This window comes from Octopus sinensis, linkage group LG2, assembly GCF_006345805.1.
Source record: "Octopus sinensis linkage group LG2, ASM634580v1, whole genome shotgun sequence".
In the NCBI taxonomy this organism is placed as follows: Eukaryota; Metazoa; Mollusca; class Cephalopoda; order Octopoda; family Octopodidae; genus Octopus; species Octopus sinensis.
This window is the reverse complement of record NC_042998.1, coordinates 207,336,864-207,356,863: the sequence shown is the minus strand read 5'-3', so window position 1 is coordinate 207,356,863 and position 20,000 is coordinate 207,336,864. Positions and strand designations below refer to the sequence as shown.

Here is a 20,000-nt window from a genome sequence, read left to right as displayed (position 1 = left end):
GGCTACAGCAAATATTCTGCTCAATACCACAGATTTGCTTGTCAGTTGTTTGACCTTAACCAGTTGAGCATGTCCCTTAGTGGCTGACGATATGTGCATCTCTGATCACGAGCAGAAGTAGTGGGGGAGCATCATAGCCATGTGTTGAGAGGGATTCTTTGCGGTTTGAATAATTCACCTCTGGAAACATGGGTGGTTCTTTCAACATCCTTAAACAACCCTTATTCAGGGACCTTTTGAGCGGGATGGGCTACTCAACCGGAAGAAAATTCTAACTGGGCCCCACCTGCAAGGTCATGTGCTGTTTATCTTGATATGAGATCACCATGTCGCGCACATATGGTTGTGATGCATGTGCCTGGTGTACCTTTATCAGACAGGTAGTCATGATGGGTATATTGGGCTTCGTATATTTTACCCCAGTGTCACTTTGATGGCATGCACTGCTCTCTCACTCAATAATAATAATAATATAATAATAATAATAATAATAATAATAATATAATAATAACATTAATAACATTAATAATAATAATAATAATATAATAATAATAATAATAATAATAATAATAATAATATAATAATAATAATAATAATAATAATAATAATAATAATAATAATAATAATAATAATAATATAATAATAATAAATGCCCTGATGCAGTACCAGGTAGTGGCTCTCATACTTCTGATCTTAACTGATTGGAAGTGTTATCATGTACATTGTTTTGTCTTGGTATAAAAGATGGGCTACAGCAAATATTCTGCTCAATACCACAGATTTGCTTGTCAGTTGTTTGACTTTAACCAGTTGAGCATGTCCCTTAGTGGCTGACAATATGTGCATCTCTGATCACAAGCAGAAGTAGTGGGGGAGCATCATAGCCATGTGGTTTGAGGTTTGAATAATTCATCTTTGCAAAGATGAGATTAGGGTTAGCAAGTGGAATCGCATTGGTTGTTATGTTTGGTAAAAAAAAGTTACAAAAAACATGCCCTTCCATTTTGAGTTTGTTCGGCAAGAATTTTGATGTGGAACCGTGTATGAAGACTAATATTGTTATATTTGGGAAGAATTATAATTAATGAAGTTTATTTGTTTGATTACTCTCACAAAACAAAGGATGAAATGTAAATTAAAAAACGCTGTCAACAAATTGTTACCAAAAGTTACAGAAACATTTTTTTTCTCTGCTGTTTTCTTCTTCTTTTCTTCTTCTTCTTCTTCTTCTTCTTCTTCTTCTTCTTCTTCTTCTTCTTCTTCTTCTTCTTCTTCTTCTTCTTCTTCTTCTTCCAATCAGGACTCACGCCATTAGCCACAAAGAATAATCTCTAATTCGAGCCTCCTCTAAGCTACTAAGAATGCGTGTGGCAAGTTCAAGATCCACCCACCACACGCGATAGACTGGCGGTTGCACGGGCGCGAAAGCTACGTTGTTATCCTCATTCTGTAAATGGTTGCTTTTAATGAGTGGAGAGCTGAACCATCCTGGGGTACAGAGGATTCGCAATCTAGACTAGGGTCTGAAAGTTTACCACACCATAGTGGTTTACACCATGGTGCCTTTGTTTTGTGGCAGAAGTAGGAAAAAAGAGTGAGAGAAAGTTGTGGTGGAAGAGTACAGCGGGGTTCACCATCCCTTACCCCCGCCGAAGCTCTATGGAGCTTAGGTGTCTTTGCTCAAATGCCCGGTCTGGGAATCGAAACTGCGTTCTTACGACCGCGATTCCGCTGCCCTAACCACTGGGCCATTGCGCCTCCACTCTGCTGTTGCTGCTGTTGATCTCACAGCAGCATATGATACCGTTCATTGCAGTTAATTGTTACAACCGGTTATGACAGGTTGGAACAGGATTGAAGAAATCCTCGTTGATAAAAATTTACGTTGGTTGGGACCCGTACATGGGGTGGGCAACAGCAGAGTCTCCCAACTATGCGAAGAGTAAAAGAAACCATGGAAAACCTGGACTGAGATTCGAAGATATTGCAAAAACGAATTCGAATTGAAAAGAAACTGGTCATAACAAATGGCAGACTCAAGCAATGGAGAAAGTTTGTTATGTCAAAGCCACAAGCAGTCTTAGTCACGATGACTAACTGCAAGAAGAAAATTTGGTCAGGCAAAATGATCTGACACATTTGTAGGTTAAATAAAAGGCATTGTTTTTCGTTTCTTTTTCAGTTGCTGCCATGAATTGGCCTGGTGAGCATCGCGCTTTCATTGTGGAAACGTTTATCAAAACAAACCATTCTGTAACTGCAACACAAGGAGCGTTCCGTTTGCACTTCAATCTTGGTAGACATGATCCCGTACCAGCTCGAAACACGATCTTGTTATGGGTTACCAACTTCAGAGCTACTGGATCTGCATTGAAACGAAAATCAACCGGCCGACCTTAAGTTGATCTATTGAACAACTTAAAGATGCAATTTGTCAAGAAATTACTGCCATTCCACATGAAATGACCCGCCGAGTTATTGACAACTTTCTTGAACGCCTTCGACAGTGTGTGGACAATAATGGATCCCATTTGACTGATTTAATTTTTAAAACATAATGAAACAAAATGGCATTATATATACTTTTCAAAAATAAAAACACTTTTTTGTTTCTTTACTTCATTTGCCTTTTATTTAACCTACAAATGTGTCAGATCATTTTGCCTGACCCTGTATAACAAGTTAGAACAGAAAATTAATATTTTTAAAATTTCACGAGAGATATTCAGCAACAGTACTTTGTAGTAAAGATTGTTTGCCAACATAACATGGCAGTCCTGGTTTAGGACGAATGTTGCTGTAGTTCAGCCCCAGGAGACATCGTCTCCAGCTGGCTATACGACACGATCTGGCGGCGAGCTGTCGGAAATGTTAGCACACCGGGCGAAATGCGTAGCCGTACTTCGTCTGCCGTTACGTTCTAGTTCAAATTCCGCCGTGGTCGACTTTGCCTTTCATCCTTTCGGGGTCGATAAATTAAGTACCAGTTACGCACTGGGGTTCGATATAATCGACTTAATCCGTTTGTCTGGCCTTGTTTGTCCCCTGTGTGTTTAGCCCCTTGTGGGTAGTAAAGAAATATATACGACACGATCTGTGTCCTTGTATTTTTTTGAATAAAGGAATCTAACACCCAAGGGAAAAAGGGAATCTAACTCAGCTCAAAACAATATCTGTGTATCGCGATTTACCCAGAAATCGCGATACACAGATATTGTTTTGAGCTGAGTTGTGGTACTAGATTCCCTTGTTCGAAAATATAAGGACACAAATCCTGTCGTATAGCCAGCTGGAGACGATGTCCCCTGGCGCTAAATTACAGCAACATTCGTCCTAAACCAGGATTGCCATGTTATGTTGGCAAACAATCTTTACTACAAAATTAAAACAGGTTGAAACAGACATCAACAGATAACAACAACAGGTAACAACGTGTTACAGGAAGTAGTAACAGGTTACTAGAACAGGTTACAACAGGTAATAACTAGTACCAGTTGGTATGCAATTATAATAAACGACAAAGATCCCACACGGATCATCGGTGTAAAGATATAAAGCGTGATTTTTTTGTGATGCTTAATAGCAATAAGAGCCACACACGAACATTACAAAACTATCTGAGTGAGGGTCAAGTAGCGGCTCCATTGATGGTCATCATTTATACAAATGGTCAATCGGAAAATGATAATTCCAAACGTCATATCTCAATCAATGATTTTTGTACATTACGTAACAAAGGAGGACATTTCTGCAACATCGAAACAACTATGAATGAATACCATTTCAAACAATTTCAGGTTTTACAATATAGACAATCATTGAATTGCTAAAATCGCTATCTTCCACGTTGGAGGCCTTTGGCAGAGTCCATTCTGTTGCAAGCATTAGGGCGAAGGGCAGGTGCCTGCTAAGCATTTTATCCTGCGCGGTAGCGATTCTTCCCGCTCCCCGCCTTTCTTTTCTACTCAAGGCACAAGGTCCAACGCAACTGGTACTTAATTTATCGACCCCGAAAGGATGAAAGGCAAAGTGGACCTCGGCGGAATTTGAACTCAGAACGTATAGACAGACGAAATGCCTATTTCTTTACTACCCACAAGGGGCTAAATACAGAGGGGACAAACAAGGACAGACAAACGGATTAAGTCGATTATATCGACCCCAGTGCGTAACTGGTACTTAATTTATTGACCCCGAAAGGATGAAAGGGAAAGTCGACCTCGGCGGAATTTGAACTCAGAACGTAACGGCAGACGAAATACGGCTACGCATTTCGCCCGGCGTGCTAACGTTTCTGCCAGCTCCCCGCCTTTATGACATGGCATACATTACCATATAAATTTATCTTAATTATTTAATCAAACAACGGGAGCACCCATGCCCCCCCCCTTTCATGGTTCTTGAGACTGGTAGAGAGGAAGGCAGGGAGGAATTTACTTTTAATCTGGAGACCTGGTTCGAATCCTTGCATCATAATATTTTCTGAGACCCAGAGGTGAAGGGTGACGTGTTAAACCAACAAGTTTCTCACTTCAGAAGCGAAAAGATCCCTCCTATGGACAGGTTTCCACACAGTTTCCATCTATCGAATTGTACTTGCAAGGCGTAGGTGTGGATTTTTTATAAGAAGTTTGCTTCCCACTGCATAGCACCTTGGGCAAATGTCTTTTACTATAGCCCCGAGCTACCTAAAGGCTTGTGAGTGGATTTCATAGACGGAAACTGAAAGAAGCCCGTCGTATATATACATGTTATGTATATGTTTGTGTCTGTGTTTGTCCCCCCACCCCACCCCATGGCCACAGTCAAATGACTGAAAGAAATACAATAATACCAGAATAAAAGAATTGTATTGATAAATAGCGAAAACGCTTGACGCAGCAGCGACGGTGCTTCTACGTGCCACGTCGAAACCGCAGCCAAATGTCTCTCAAATCACGCCTTACAGTCTTAAAAACAGGGAAGGACACATTGAAAGACTGAATAGGCACTCAGCTTGCTAGAACAAGAAACCAAGTTTCCCTCAAATTACACACTACTCCTTTTTTTTTTTTTTTGAACGGGAGGACATTGGATAATCATGTAGATACATGATAAAAATAATTTAAGATGTATTTTCAAGGAAACACATTACTATTATTATGATGATGATGATTAGTAGTAGTAGTTAGTAGTAGTAGTAGTAGTAGTAGTAGTAGTAGTAGTAGCAGCAGCAGCAGCAGCAGCAGCAACAGCAGTAGTAGTAGTAGTAGTAGTAGTAGTAGTAGTATTGCGTGAGAGAGCAGTGCTTGTCATCAAAGTGACACGGGTAAAATATACGAAGCCCAGTATACCCATCATGACTACCCGTCTGATAAGGGTACACTAGGCACATGCATCACAACCATATGTGCGCGACATGTTGAGCTCATAACAAGATAAACAGCGCATGACCTTGCGGGTGGGGCCCAGTTAGAATTTTCTTCGGGTTGAGTAGCCCATTCCGTTCAAAAGATCCATGTTTCCAGAGGGGAATTATCCAAACCCCAAAGAATTCCTTTCATCACATGGCTATGATGCTACCCCACTATTTCTACTGGTGATCAGAGATGCACACATCCTCAGCCATTAAGAGACATGCGCCACTGGTTAAGGTCAATCTTTTTATACCAAAACAAAACAATGTACATAACACTTCCAATCCGTTAAGATCAGTTATTATTATTATTATTATTATTATTATTATTATTATTATTATTATTATTATTATTGGGTGAGTGAGAGAGCAGTGCATGCCATCAAAGTGACACAGGGGTAAAATATACGAAGCCCAGTATACCCATCATGACTACCCGTCTCATAAGGGTACACTAGACACATGCATTACAACCATATGTGCGTGACATGGTGATCTCATATCAAGATAAACAGCACATGACCTTGCAGGTGGGGCCCAGTTCGAATGTTCTTCTGGTCGAGTAACCCATCCCGCTCAAAAGGTCCCTGAATAAAGATTGTTTAAGGATGTTGAACGAGACACCCGTGTTTCCAGAGGTGAATTATTCAAACCCCAAAGAATCCCTCTCAACACATGGCTATGATGCTCCTCCACTACTTTTCGTGATCAGAGATGCACGTATCGTCAGCCACTAAGGGACATGCTCAACTGGTTAAGGTCAAACAACTGACAAGCAAATCTGTGGAATTGAGCAGAATATTTGCTGTAGCCCATCTTTTATACCAATACAAAACAATGTACATGATAACACTTCCAATCAGTTAAGATTAGTTATTATTATTATTATTATTATTATTATTATTATTATTATTATTATTATTATTATTATTATTATTATTATTAAGAAGGCAGCTAGTTGACAGAAACGTTAGCGCGCCAGGCGAAATGCTAGCGGTATTTCGTCCGTCTTTACGTTCTGAGTTCAAATTCCGCCAAAGGTTGACATTGCCTTTCATCCTTTGTGGGTCGATGAATTAAGCACCAGTAAAACATTGGAGTCTATGCAACCGACCACTCCCTAGTATTCGGGCGGTTTCAAGCAATGCTGTTTTTTACAAGTGTTCCACCCTTATTGCAGCTCCTATTTGTTCCACGTACTTCTCAAGATTTTTACTCATTATTTTTTATTATTATTATTATTATTATTATTATTATTATTATTATTATTATTATTATTATTATTGTCATCATCATTATTTAAAACCAAAACCCAAGGAAGATTGACATTTTCAAGGAAATGTATAACTTATTTCATATCTATAGTCAAAACACTATCAAAATGTACTGTTTTTTTGTTTTTTTACAATAAGTTCATCAATCTGTCTAATTGTGTAATTATATTTTAAATGAAACCAACAGAAACGTGTTATTTAATTATTCTACATTTCACACATGAAATCGAAAACAAATGAAAATCGTGTGAAAATGTCTGCCGCCGATGCAGCACCTTCTTTCATTTAGGCATCATTCTTGCAAAATTATCAACTGCGTAGACATCTGTCTTTGAACGGGGAGTAATGTTTAGGCGGACATGGATTTCCATCTCTGGCGCCATAAATAAGCATCTAATCTCTGTTTTCACAAATCTGTATCTCGGTTTCAAATTCTCTCCTCTTTCCCTACCCAGTCTGTTTTTCTTGCTGTAAATATATATATATATATATACGTCTCTGCCCAATTCAAGATCACAGCATACATGTACACTGCAACATAATTTCTTTTCCTCAACAGGCCCTGCCCTATTTAACATTGTCCCGAAAGAGATCAAAGAGGAAAAGGATCCCATCAACTTTAAACGGAGTCTGGATAGATTCCTTCAAAGAATACCAGATAAGCCACCCATAATTGGATACAACTCACCCAACAAGAACTCACTACTTGAATGAACCATAAACAAAACTTGACTTAAACAGGATTCGAATGATCGTATCAGGTGGTGCTATTAAGTTAGACATGGCCTGGACCAATCTTTGGTCGAAACATATCTAAGTTTATCTAATTTATATATATATATATATATATATATATACATACATATATATATATAGATGTATATAAATAGGGAGAATTCACAAAAAAAACAAAAGACGAAGACAGGTGGTGTAGAAAACAAACAGATGTATTTGTTTAACGCTCAAGAAGTGAAAAAGTCTTTAACGTTTCGTGCCTACGCTCTTCCACAGAAAAGGAACACAGAAAGAAACAAGGAGAGAAAAATAAAGAATGTGTGGTGGCTAGCGATCTATCATGGCGACTGCCAGACAGAGGGATTACACATGACAGCTAAGAAGGGAAGATAATAAAGTAGTGGCGATCCCAAAACGAAGGTGCGCGTGCGTTTGTATGTGAGAGCGTGTTTGTGCGTGTGGAAGAGGGCTTGACGTGACCATGACGTGAGCGTGTGCGCATGAGTAGGTGTGTGGATGATGGTGTGGGGCTGCGATGTGGTCAGTGCTAGAGTGTGCGTGGTGTGATGTGATGTGGTGTTGTGTGGTATGGTGGTGTGTGGTGTAATGGTGTTCGGATGTAGGGAAAGCAAGGGTAGGGTGTGGGTTAGGCTGAGGTTGGAAGTAGAGGTGGTGTATGTGGGAGTGGTTGTAAGGGATAGGGTGGGTGTGGGATGGTATGGATAGGGAAGGCGGGGTTGGATTGTGTAGGTGTGGGGTTACGAGGGAGGAGTGACGATGAAGGGAGAGGGGGAAAGTAAAAGGTGGGTAGGAGTGAAGAGAAGAGAGAAGGAGAGTAGAAGTGAAGAAAAGTAGGAGTCAGAGCAAGAAAGAAGTGGTTGGGAGGAAGTAAGTGTGAGAGGAAGAGAGGAGAGGGGAGGCGGGTTAAATGAAGAGGGGAGGAGAGTTGAGCCTATGTGGTGCAAAGGAGCGAAGGGAGAAGATTAATCTCTGTTCACGGCGAAGACGAGAGTCCGGATGGCCCCTGTGCAAGGACAATCCGAACACATATAAATATGTATGTTGGAAACCCGCAGTATATATATACATCTGTAGTTGTGTGCGTATGTTTGTGTTTGGTCCCCGTCCCACGCCTTGAAAACCGGTGCTGGTTTGTGTGCGTCACTGTAACGGAGCGGTTCTATTAAAAAATAAGTACTATAACCGATTTTTTTAATAAACCCTTCAAGGCGGTGCCCCAGCATGGCCGCAGTTCAATGATTGAAAGAAGTAAAAGATATGATATGTCAAAGTTCGGAATTTTACGCGTCTCTTTCCCACCAGAACTGCGATGTCTGGGTGTCTCCTAACATCGGTAAGTCGCATGTTTCTAAACGGGGGAGAGATATTCTCCGATGATGAAAAGCAACAGCGATAAGCATATTTACGTTCGAGTCCACCAGAACGTATCAAGATATTAAGAATGAATGGATACGCTATTATCTTTCATTTATTTTTTACTTGTGTCAGGCATTTCACAGCGGCCATGCTGGAGCACAAACTTCGAAAATTTCAGTCGAATGAACCTTCTCCAGTACCTGTTTTGTTTTTATGTTTCGTTTTTGTATGGTTTTTGTTTGTTCTTTTTTCTTGTACACCTAGCACTTATTCCATCGGAATCTCTTGCCGAGTCGCTAAGTTACGGTGACGAAACACACCACCACCTGTTGTGAAGCGGTGGTGGGGAACAAAACACAGACAAAATGACTCACACACACATACATACATATTTCTTTCTTTCTTTTATTTGTTTCAGTCATTTGACTGCGGCCATGCTGGAGCAGCGCCTTTAGTCGAGCAAATTGACCCAAGGGCTTATTCTTTGTAAGCCTAGTACTTATTCTATCGGGCCCTCTTGCCGAACTGCTAAGTGACGGGGACGTAAACACACCAGCATCATTTGCCAAGCGATGTTGGAGGGGGAAAAACACAGACACACAAACATATACATACACACACACATACATATATATATATAAATATACGACGAGCTTCTTTCAGTTTCCGTCTACCAAATCCACTCACAAGGCTATAGTAGAAGACTCTTGCCCAAGGTACCACACAGAGGGACCGAACCCGGAACCATGTGGTTGGGAAGCAAGCTTCTTACCACATAGCGACTCCTGCGCCTTTATATATATATATATGTGTGTGTTTGTGTGTGTGTATGTATATATGTCTGTATATATGTATGCATGTATGTATGTATGTATGTATGTATATATATATGTGTGTGTGTGTGTGTGTGAGAAATATAAATATATATATATATATATATATATATATATATATATATATATATAAACATACATACTTACAGGCTTCTATAAGTTTCCGCTTACCAAATCCATTTACAGGGCTTTCGTCGGCACGAGGCTAGAGTAGATGTCCAATATGACGTATACTGGAAGGAGGTGAGCTGGCAGAAATGTTAGCACGCTGGACGAAATGCTTAGCGGTATTTCGTCTGCCGTTACGTTCTGAGTTCAAATTCCTCCGAGGTCGACTTTGCCTTTCATCCTTTCGGAGTCGATAAATTAAGTACCAGTTACGCACTGGGGTCGATGTAATCGACTTAATCCGTTTATCTGTTCTTGTTTGTCCCCTCTGTGTTTAGTCCCTTGTGGATAGTAAAGAAATAGGTATTTCGCCTGTCTTTACGTTCTGAGTTCAAATTCCACCGACTTTACCCTTTCATCCTTTCGGGGTCAATAAATTAAGTACCAGTTGCGTACTGGAATCGATCTAATCTACCTAATCCCCTCCTAAAAATTTCGGGTCTTGTGCTTAGAGTCGAAAACAATATGACATATACTGGGATTGAAACCGGGGTACTATATTTGGCAAGCAAGTTACTTACCGCACACCCACGCCTCGAAACAAAAGTAACTTAACAACATTAAAACCCTTAGAATTCTTAAAGTAAGAAATAACAAAAGAGGAGAATGAAAGGTGGAGGGTGTACAAATTAAAAGGTAATTCTTGAGCAGGTGAGATTTTTACGGCTAATTGTGTTAGAAAACAAAATGGATGAATAATTGAAACCGGAATTTGTTGATCGTAATTTTTAATATGAATTTATCGACAGAATTCTTTTATTGTTCGTTTACCGTTTTTGGTTTTGTTTTTGTTTTGTTGCTTTTTTTTTGTTTTTTGTTGTTGTTGTTGTTAATGTCAATAAACCAATGGACTACAAACGGAAAAACAATGATCTCTTTTAAATGAACTTTTAACAAATACATTTTAGAAACCGAGATAATTAATGAGAGAGGAGAAAAAAAAATCTAAGAAACACCTCAAAGACAACTCGACACAGATGTGAAAACTAGGATCTCATTTAGTTGATGTTGAGGTGGTGGTGGTGGTGGGGGTTGGGTAGTAGTAGTAGTAGTAGTAGTAGTAGTAGAGAAGATGGCGGTGGTGGTGATGGTGGAGGTGATGATAGTGGTGTTGATGGTGGCGGCCGTGGAGGCGGCGATGGTGGTAGTTGTGGGTGATCGTGATGGAGAAACTGTGGAAGTGGAGGTGGTGATGATGGTAGTGGCGAAGGTTATGAGTTATGGCAATCATAGTGGTGATGGTGGTGGTACATATATATATATATTTTTTTTTTTTTGCTTTTTATTCATTGTTTTCTTCGATATCAAATAGTTTTGAGAATCTATTTAATCGATCACTCTTAAGAAGGAAAAAGGCAGAAATTGTCATTTACAAGTACCAAAAACACGTGACCTGCCAAATAAGGGAGACTTTACGTGGTCCCTTAACCTAACAAAAATGACAGCTAAATCTCCCGCAAAATGCACCTTATAGTCTTAGAAATAGAAACAGATATTAGATAAAACTTAGATATATTTCGACCAAAGATTGGTCCAGGCCTTGTCTAACTTAATAGCACCACCTGATAGGATTATCTAAATCCTTTGTAAGCCAAGTTTTGTATTGTCATGACCCATTCGAGTAGGGAGTTCTTGTTGAGTGAGTTGTATCCAGCTATGGGTGGCTCATCCGGTATTCCTTGAAGAATTTTGTCCAGATTCCGTTTAAAGGTGATGAGATCCTTTCCTCTTTGATCTGTCTTGGGACAATCTTAAACAGGGCCGGGCCTTTTGAGGAAAAGGAATTATGTTGCAGTGCATTTATAAGTTGTGATCCTAAATTGGATAGGGGACGTATGACCCGTGGTCCTTGCTTTGGATAAATTTTGAAGCTAATGTTGAGGTCGATTGGGCAGTGCTGGCTGTGTTTTCTCCACTTCCTGCAAATGATGTATCGTTCACGGCGGCGCTGGAGAGAACAGAGTTTCAATGCTTTTAAGGCTATAAAATAATATCATACTTTGGTGAATATTTATAAAAAAAAGCTGGATGGTCACGACTAGAACGTCTATGATTAAATACTGAACCAGAGATGATATTTAACTTAAAACGGGAACAGCCAATACTATGGATGTCACAACAGCAAGCCGTTGGTTTTATGACTTCGTAACATCTTCCATACTTTTGTTAATTGTTTTAAATAATTTAGTGGTTGCTGTCGGTTACAGATACAGAGGTTCTCAAACTTTTGGGGTCATCGCCACCCTCGTGGCCACATAATACCCTCTGCCCCACGCTATTTTATGCGTAAATAAATATTTTATATTTTACTAACTTATATATATGCTATGAATCATTTGATATTTAATATACTATATATTTTGTATACAATACTATAATGATATAATAAATTCATACGTTGACTATTGCTCTCAGCTATGGCACCAATCAGTGTCAAATTAATCTCAGAACATGAGGCAATCCAACGAAGCTACACGAAGAAGATAGCCTCTATGCAGCATATAAGCTATTGGGAAAGACTCAAGAGATTCAGGCTCTATTCCTTAGAGCGAAAGCGAGAAAGATATGTCATAATATACATCTGGGAGATCCTGGAGGGATTTGTCCCAAGCTTTGGCATCAGGTCTTTACTATAGCCTCGGGTCAATCAAGAACTTGTGAGTGGATTTGGTAGACGGAAACTGAATGAAAACTGTCATATGTACATGTGTGTATGTGTGTGTGTAAGATCCAGGGATCGAGATGTAGGAAGAAAGTTAGCTTCCAGTAATCCGTAGTAAATAGTAAAAAAAACAAATTTCAGGAACAATAGTCGTTTATTAAGACGGAAAGTTGTAGAACTTTTTCGTATCGAAGTACGATAAACTAAAAAAAGTTCATTTTACATTTCACCCTAGGCGACCAGGGTTGCCGGCAGATATATATATATATATACATACATACACACACACGCACACACACACACACACACACACACACACACACACACACATATATATATATATATATGAATATCCTTGTTGCTTATTTTGAGATAGATAGATAGATAGATAGATAGATAGATAGATAGATAGATAGATAGATAGATAGATATTGGGTTGGTACATAATTATTTCGGCTTTCAACAAATTTTATTCAGCAAAAACAATAACAACATGTAACAAAAATATGTTTAAATGATTATTCTGGAGCATATTCACCATCTACTTCAATTACTGCTTCCCATATGCTCGGCAATTTCGGAATTAATCTCATAATAGATTTAATAAAAAATCTATTATGAGATTAATTCCGAAATTGATTCAATATAGAAATAACGAACTTTAAAAAAAATTCTGTTGGGTAGGTTTCCTCGATTTCAGCACAACGTATTTCTGTAAAGGGTATAATAATATGTGGAAATTGACGATTTAAAAGTCTGTTATCAGCATATTGGCATAGAAATAATTTTCTTTTGCCCTTGTTTATAAATTGTTTATAATTTTAACCGTAAAGGTATTTTAATATGCTGTCACTTTTTTGATGAAATTTTTTTCTGTAAAAAGACTTCATCCTATATTAGTAGTAGTATATATATATATATATATATATATATATATATATATATATATTATAATATTATATGGAGTTAAACGCAGGTGTTATTCAAATTCTTTTACTTCCGACACATGTTTCGAAGACAACATTGGTATTGTTCCACATCAACCCGGAGTTTCTACCTTTACAAACAGGGTGTTACGTTCCTTATTACTTGTGTGATTTTTGCTACCCTGGTAACTGTTTAACTATTTTCCGTGTTAATTGTAAACAAGAGAAAAATACACATCCATTTATATATATATATATATATATATATATATATATATATATATATATAATATATTATATATACTAGCAGTATCGCCCGGCGTTGCTCGGGTTTGTTTCGACCCTTAGAATGGAATTTTTGAAAAGTAAAAATTTTGCATTATGTCGCTTGTTATTCTCTTTAAGTGAACATTTTTCTTGTTGAAATACACCGAAAAATGGCGACACAGCTATCAAAAAATCGTAAAAAATAGGGATTTTCATAGAAAAATAAGCACCTTTTTGATGTAAATAATTTTTGGTGTTAACATGGTCCGATTTGAATTTTTTCTTCTACGGAAGGAAGAGCAAGCCTTCTTCTATCATACTTTCAATTTTGGTCAACTTGTGCCGCAGGGTCTCGGAGGAGATAGTGTTTGTTGAAGGCTACCAAACCTGCCATACACAGACAACTTCAGCTATATATATATATATATATATATATATAGGTGCAGGAGTGGCTGTGTGGTAAGTAGCTTGCTTACCAACCACAAGGTTCCGGGTTCAGTACCACGGCGTATAGTATCTTCTACTATAGCCTCGGGCCGACCAAAGCCTTGTGAGTGGATTTGGTAGACGGAACCCAACCAAATTCACAGAAATGTCAATGTAAAAAGGGAAAACAGATTAGGTTTATCCGTGAAAAGAAAAGCCTACGGAAACACCACGGTAACCTTGGCCGAGAATGTCATATTACAGTAAATGTCTCTCTTTTTCCTTTCTTTTTTTCATTCATAGGATCATGCTCAAGATGGCTTCGTCATTCATACGTGCCATCCTTGCTACATTCACCCATCTTTTTTTTAAAACATTCGCTAGTGATACTTGAAGAAGTTGATGAGAGATTGACCAGAGAGGAAAGTGTTTGTCTCTAATCCTTTCAGGCGCGTCCACCAGATACATTCTTTCGCCATAGTTGGTGGTGGTCGTGGCAGAGTTGTCCGTAGTAGTCGTTGACTGTGAAGCTGTCGTCTGGTTTCTTCCAATTCTTCGTGTGTCGGCGTCCATGCTCGCACCTGCACCTGTCTTGCTCCTCCCCTTCTTTCCCTCCCTCGTGAAGCTGTGGGGAAGGGGAGGGGAGGGGAAACACACGTCGTAAGCGTTGCCAAGGAGACCACCGTTCTTCTCGAAGAACGACTTCATGGCTTTGAATTCGCCATGGTCAAAGCAGAGAATGGCGAGGAAAGCCGAAGACGAATTTACAAAATGGGGAAACACGCCACACAAGGCAGGTTTCCCGTGCAAAGAATTGGCACAACCGAATGTATTTTGTATTTATTAGTTGTTGCACAACTTTTACATAAAAAATATTATCCAAACAAACTTTTGAAGACAATAAAAAGGCAAACTTACTACTATATAGTAGCCATTCGGCTGCTATTTCTAAAATTTTCGGTATGTGGTCAAGCAACTTGTTGCAAAAACCCTTATTATTATAATTATATAAGTTTTTCACCGAATATGGTATTTTTCCATAACGAAATACTACTAGGGGAAATTTGTTGATTTTATTAAATTAATTATATTTCACCCTATATCTGTAGTATGATATATATATATATCTATATATATATATATATATATCTATATATATATATATATATATATAATATTTATATATTGTTAATCCAAACAGGAAAAAGCACAAAAACACAACAACACGAGGACGTGGAGCAAATATAGTATTATTGGACGCTCAGGAAAGAAGAAAGAAGGAGGGTTTAACGTTTCGAGCGGAGCCTCTTCGTCGGAAACATAGGAGAAGGAAAGATCCAGAGAAAGGAAGACAGAGGGAAAAATCGCCAACGGTACACCCGAGGTCACATTTTGTATATATATATATATATAGATATATATATATATATATATATATATATATTATATATATATATATATATACACAAACACACACACACACACACACACACATATATATATATGAGTGAGAGATATGGAATATATATATATATATGTATGTGTGTATATAGATATATATTCATATATTCAAAGATGCGTATGAATATTAGAAGAAATATATATACATATATATATATATACATTATATATATATACATACACCACACATACATATATATTATACTCACACACACACATTTTTCCATGCATACATACATGTGTGTGTTTAATGCAACTTTGTATACATGAACAACTGACGTAAGCTGCATGTAATATGAAAGCCTACACTTGCTCCCCCCGCTATATACACACACATACGCACACCCCCATAAAGATGTATACACACACACACACACACACACCACAAAAAAAAAAATTCAACCATCCGTAAACACATAAGGAAATAATCCCAATCTAGTCCTTTCCCTCTAGGGAACGAAGGCGCATGTGTAGGTTGCAATGTCTTCTCTTCACTCCCAAATAACTATCAAACAGCTATCGATAATTCAACCCAACCAATTGCGTCCCCTAGACAGTCTGTGGTTTGTGTTTAATAACAAATCGGTTTGCTATGTGTGCCACATATGATTTAATTAACCGATTTTTTTTTTCCATAAATAAAGTATCATATTGGAATAAAAAGGGCCATATAGCTCCTTGGACCAGACATGATGCTCGCTGTGAATTTTTAAAAAAAAAATTCCTGCCAATTTGTGAAAGATATTGTCGAAAATATGTCATCTTTAATTTGAACGAGATTTCCCAAAATGGCATGATTTTATCGATTTTTTCTTATGGTAGGTGTGCTGCATGGAAAACTAACGTCAGAATTAAGTTTCTTAGGGTAACATTAAGCTTCACCATGAGTTTGGTAAAAATAGATTGCAAGTTGCGAAAACTACAACAGAAAATGTGTTGCATATAAAAAGCTTAGATTCTCGACCCCATGTCGAATTTATCGATTGTTTTCAGAACTGGGGGAACTTTTCAAAATTTTCGCTGCGTTAGTTTTGAATTATGACATTGGGCTATGTGTATGTCAAGTTTCATCAGTATCGGTTGAAAGCCTTGGTCAGGGTCAGGGTACAACCTGACAGACACACAGACAGACAAACTGCCGTGTTGATATTATATATATATATATATATATATATAATAATAAATCTCTGAACGATATATATATATATATATATATATATATAATATATATATATTTATTTATATATATATATATATATATATATATATATATATATATATATATATATATAGATATATATATATATATGAGTTTGTATGATTGAGTATAGAAGAATATATTAATCAATAAAATTCCGACCTGGTCTGATTTTCACGTTTTATTATTTACAATTTTTTCATTTTTTTACAATTTTTTTATAATAGAATATTATATATTTATTGCGATAAAACTAGTGCTTTCATGCGTTACACAATCATCAGGTTTATATAATGACAGTCGTCTTCTACAATTGACAACTGGAGTGAAAATATTAAATTTCTTCTTTAAATACCTTCCGATAGGCTCCAGAGGTTGAATCTTACGAATTATATTTTGGCCAATCAGTATGTGGCTTACATATCACGGTTTGGTGGATGCGCCAACTTGGTTAGTACTTATCCCGTTTTTTTTTGTTTATTTTTTGTTTTGTTTTTTCAACGAAATATTTGTGTGCGGTTTAGACGTCACGGTTTGGTAGGCACTTCAAGGATTCTTTACTTTCACGGCACCTAAAGAAATAATTGTTTGGCTATATTTAGGAGTGTTATAAACAACATTCCTGTTTTCTTTGCATTTTATTGCTACTATTTCTACAATTTCTTAGAAGCTTTACATTTCAATCAAGTCAATGTTAATATGATTAACATCACCACCACCATCATCACCTTTATTATCGTGGTTGTTAGTGGTGATGGTAGTTGTAGTAGTAGCTATAATAGCAGTAGTACTTATAATTATTATTATCATCATTACAACTATCGCCGTTACTATAACTATTATTATCATCATTGCTTTTGCACAGCTTCTAACGCTAGAGATGTACTACGATGTCATCTGTTCACTACCACAGAGGTAACACCTCTTATTTTTCGAATACCTTCCGGAGTATTCGAGCGCTTCCAAGCAGTGCTGTTTTCTGCAAGTGCTCCACCCTTATTGCAGCCCCTATTTGTTCCACGTACTTCTCGAGATTTTTGCTCACTGTTCCCAGGGCTGCGACAATTATTGGTACTACTGCTACCTTTTTCATTGACCACAATTGCTTAACTTCCCAAGCTATCATTATTATTATCATTATTATTATCATTATTATTATTATTATTATTATTATTATTATCATTATCATTATATTATTATTATTATTATTATTATATCATTATCATTATTATTATTATTATTATTATTATTATTATTATTATTATCATTATTATTATTATTATTATTATTATTATTATTATTATTATTATTATTATTATTATTATTATCGATTTAAAATGATTTTAAATTAATCAATAAAATTCTTCTCTCTGACTATTCTCTCGACTTAACTTGAGTTGTATGCTTTGTACAATGGCAATATTGTAAACTTTTTCTGGCCACGTGTTGCTACATGGTTACTTAAAGGTATCTGACGGATATCAGGGTCCCTAATACGCTGTCGGAACAGACGTGAACGTTGCGATAATGCATTCTCAGTCTGACCAACGTACACCGTTTCACAATTCGGGCATTTGACGCAGTAAATTGAATTTCTGCTTTTAAAGTTCATATTTACATTTGCAAATATTCTTCAGGTTTTTGCGTTCATATGCTGACGTCTTTCTGATTTCTTTGTGGACACAATTTAATTAAGAAGTGCCTTATAGTACATTCCTATTACAAATGTACGCTGATTAGTCTATCAATAATTAATTAATTTGGAAATGATTCTTCTGTTTACATTATAAAGATGTGACTGCTATTTCTACATTTAGATATAACGAATGATTCATTACTGTTGCTTAGGTCAAGCTTTGCATTCGTTAATAATTGTTTCAGGTTTTATGGCGGTCTTTTACTTAGAGCCATAGCTCAATCCGTTTTTATATCCTTTAAACCATTACTCTGAGAAATGATCGGCAAGTTGGCTTTGGCAATGCTAAAGATAATTTGGTGATGCGGATTGTGTATCACTATAGATGGCATGACCCGTTCTTGTCTTCCTCTTTCTTGGGTTGCCCTAAGTTGTTGTATCGGTATTTCTATATTACGTTGTATACCATTTTCTATAAGTAGAGACGGGTATTTTTGTTTGAGTAGAAATTCTTTGAGTTCTGTCAGGCGTGGAACACGACTGTCACTAATACTACAGAAGCCTGATGATTGTGTAACGCATCAAAGAACTAGCTTTATCGCAATAAATATATAATATTCTATTATTATGATAACGGTAAATTGTAAAATTTGTAAATAATAAAGCGTGAAACTCAGACTAGGTCGGAATTTCATTGATGTATATATATATATATATATATGCTACCATTCCATTGGAATACAAGGAAACAAAAAAACAAGCACACGGTTCCTTTTGATACCAGCAAGAAACAATAATGAACTTCTTTACTACACGCAACTATAATATAGCGATTATACCAAATACCGACAAAACACCACCACATGGATTCTATTGAGACCAGTAAGAAACAATTATGAACTTTTCTATTGCACTTTTCTTTCTATAATATTTTTGATAAGGTTCGTTTTTTCAAGAACCGAAACATGTAAAATTCATAAGAAAATTAAAATTTATCTAATATAGTGGCGTTTTCAAACTTCTTTTTTACAATATATATATATATATATACATATCTCTACGATGGGCTTCTTTCAGTTTCCTTCTTTCAGTTTCCCATGAAGTCATGTGGTTGGGAAGTAAGCTTCTTATCACACAACCACGCCTGCGCATATATATATATATATATATATATATATATATATATATATATATATACAATTTTAAAATAGGATAAAATCTTTATAAGAAATTATCAAGTGGTTAGCGTGAAAAACCTCATAAGGGAAAAATTTATTGATCATTCCATTTAAATATATTTATATTTATATTAAGGGCATTAGTATACACAAATGCCTCATGCTAGGATGGACTCTTAAAGTAAAAAAAACTACCATAATAAACACATTGCACCGAACGCGAGGGAATGCAACTCTCGAAGCACGCCTTTTAGAAACAGATTCAGCTGCAGATCATATGATTTCATAATTAGTGCACGTTATGCACTTTTTAATCGTCAGTGCAAACATAATCAAGACACATACGAATGAACAAAAAAATCAACATACCAGACGAACACCACATGTATCCAGCAGAGTACATAGAGTTGTTCACACTTATATATCTATGTAAGAGGAGGGCTTTTCGAATTGCATCTCGGTAC

The 20,000-nt window shown here is 36.9% G+C and overlaps 1 long non-coding RNA gene across 1 annotated transcript in view; it reads right to left on the bottom strand.

The window, feature by feature from the left end:
- Window positions 1–9,161: 9,161 nt before the first annotated feature.
- LOC118762379 overlaps window positions 9,162–20,000 on the bottom strand; it is a 24,686-nt gene continuing 13,847 nt past the window's right edge. The window contains exons 3-4 of the long non-coding RNA XR_004998123.1: window positions 9,429–9,434; window positions 9,162–9,175 (exon numbers count right to left, since the gene is read on the bottom strand). This is a non-coding gene — a long non-coding RNA (uncharacterized LOC118762379). The remainder of the gene's footprint in view (window positions 9,176–9,428; window positions 9,435–20,000) is intronic.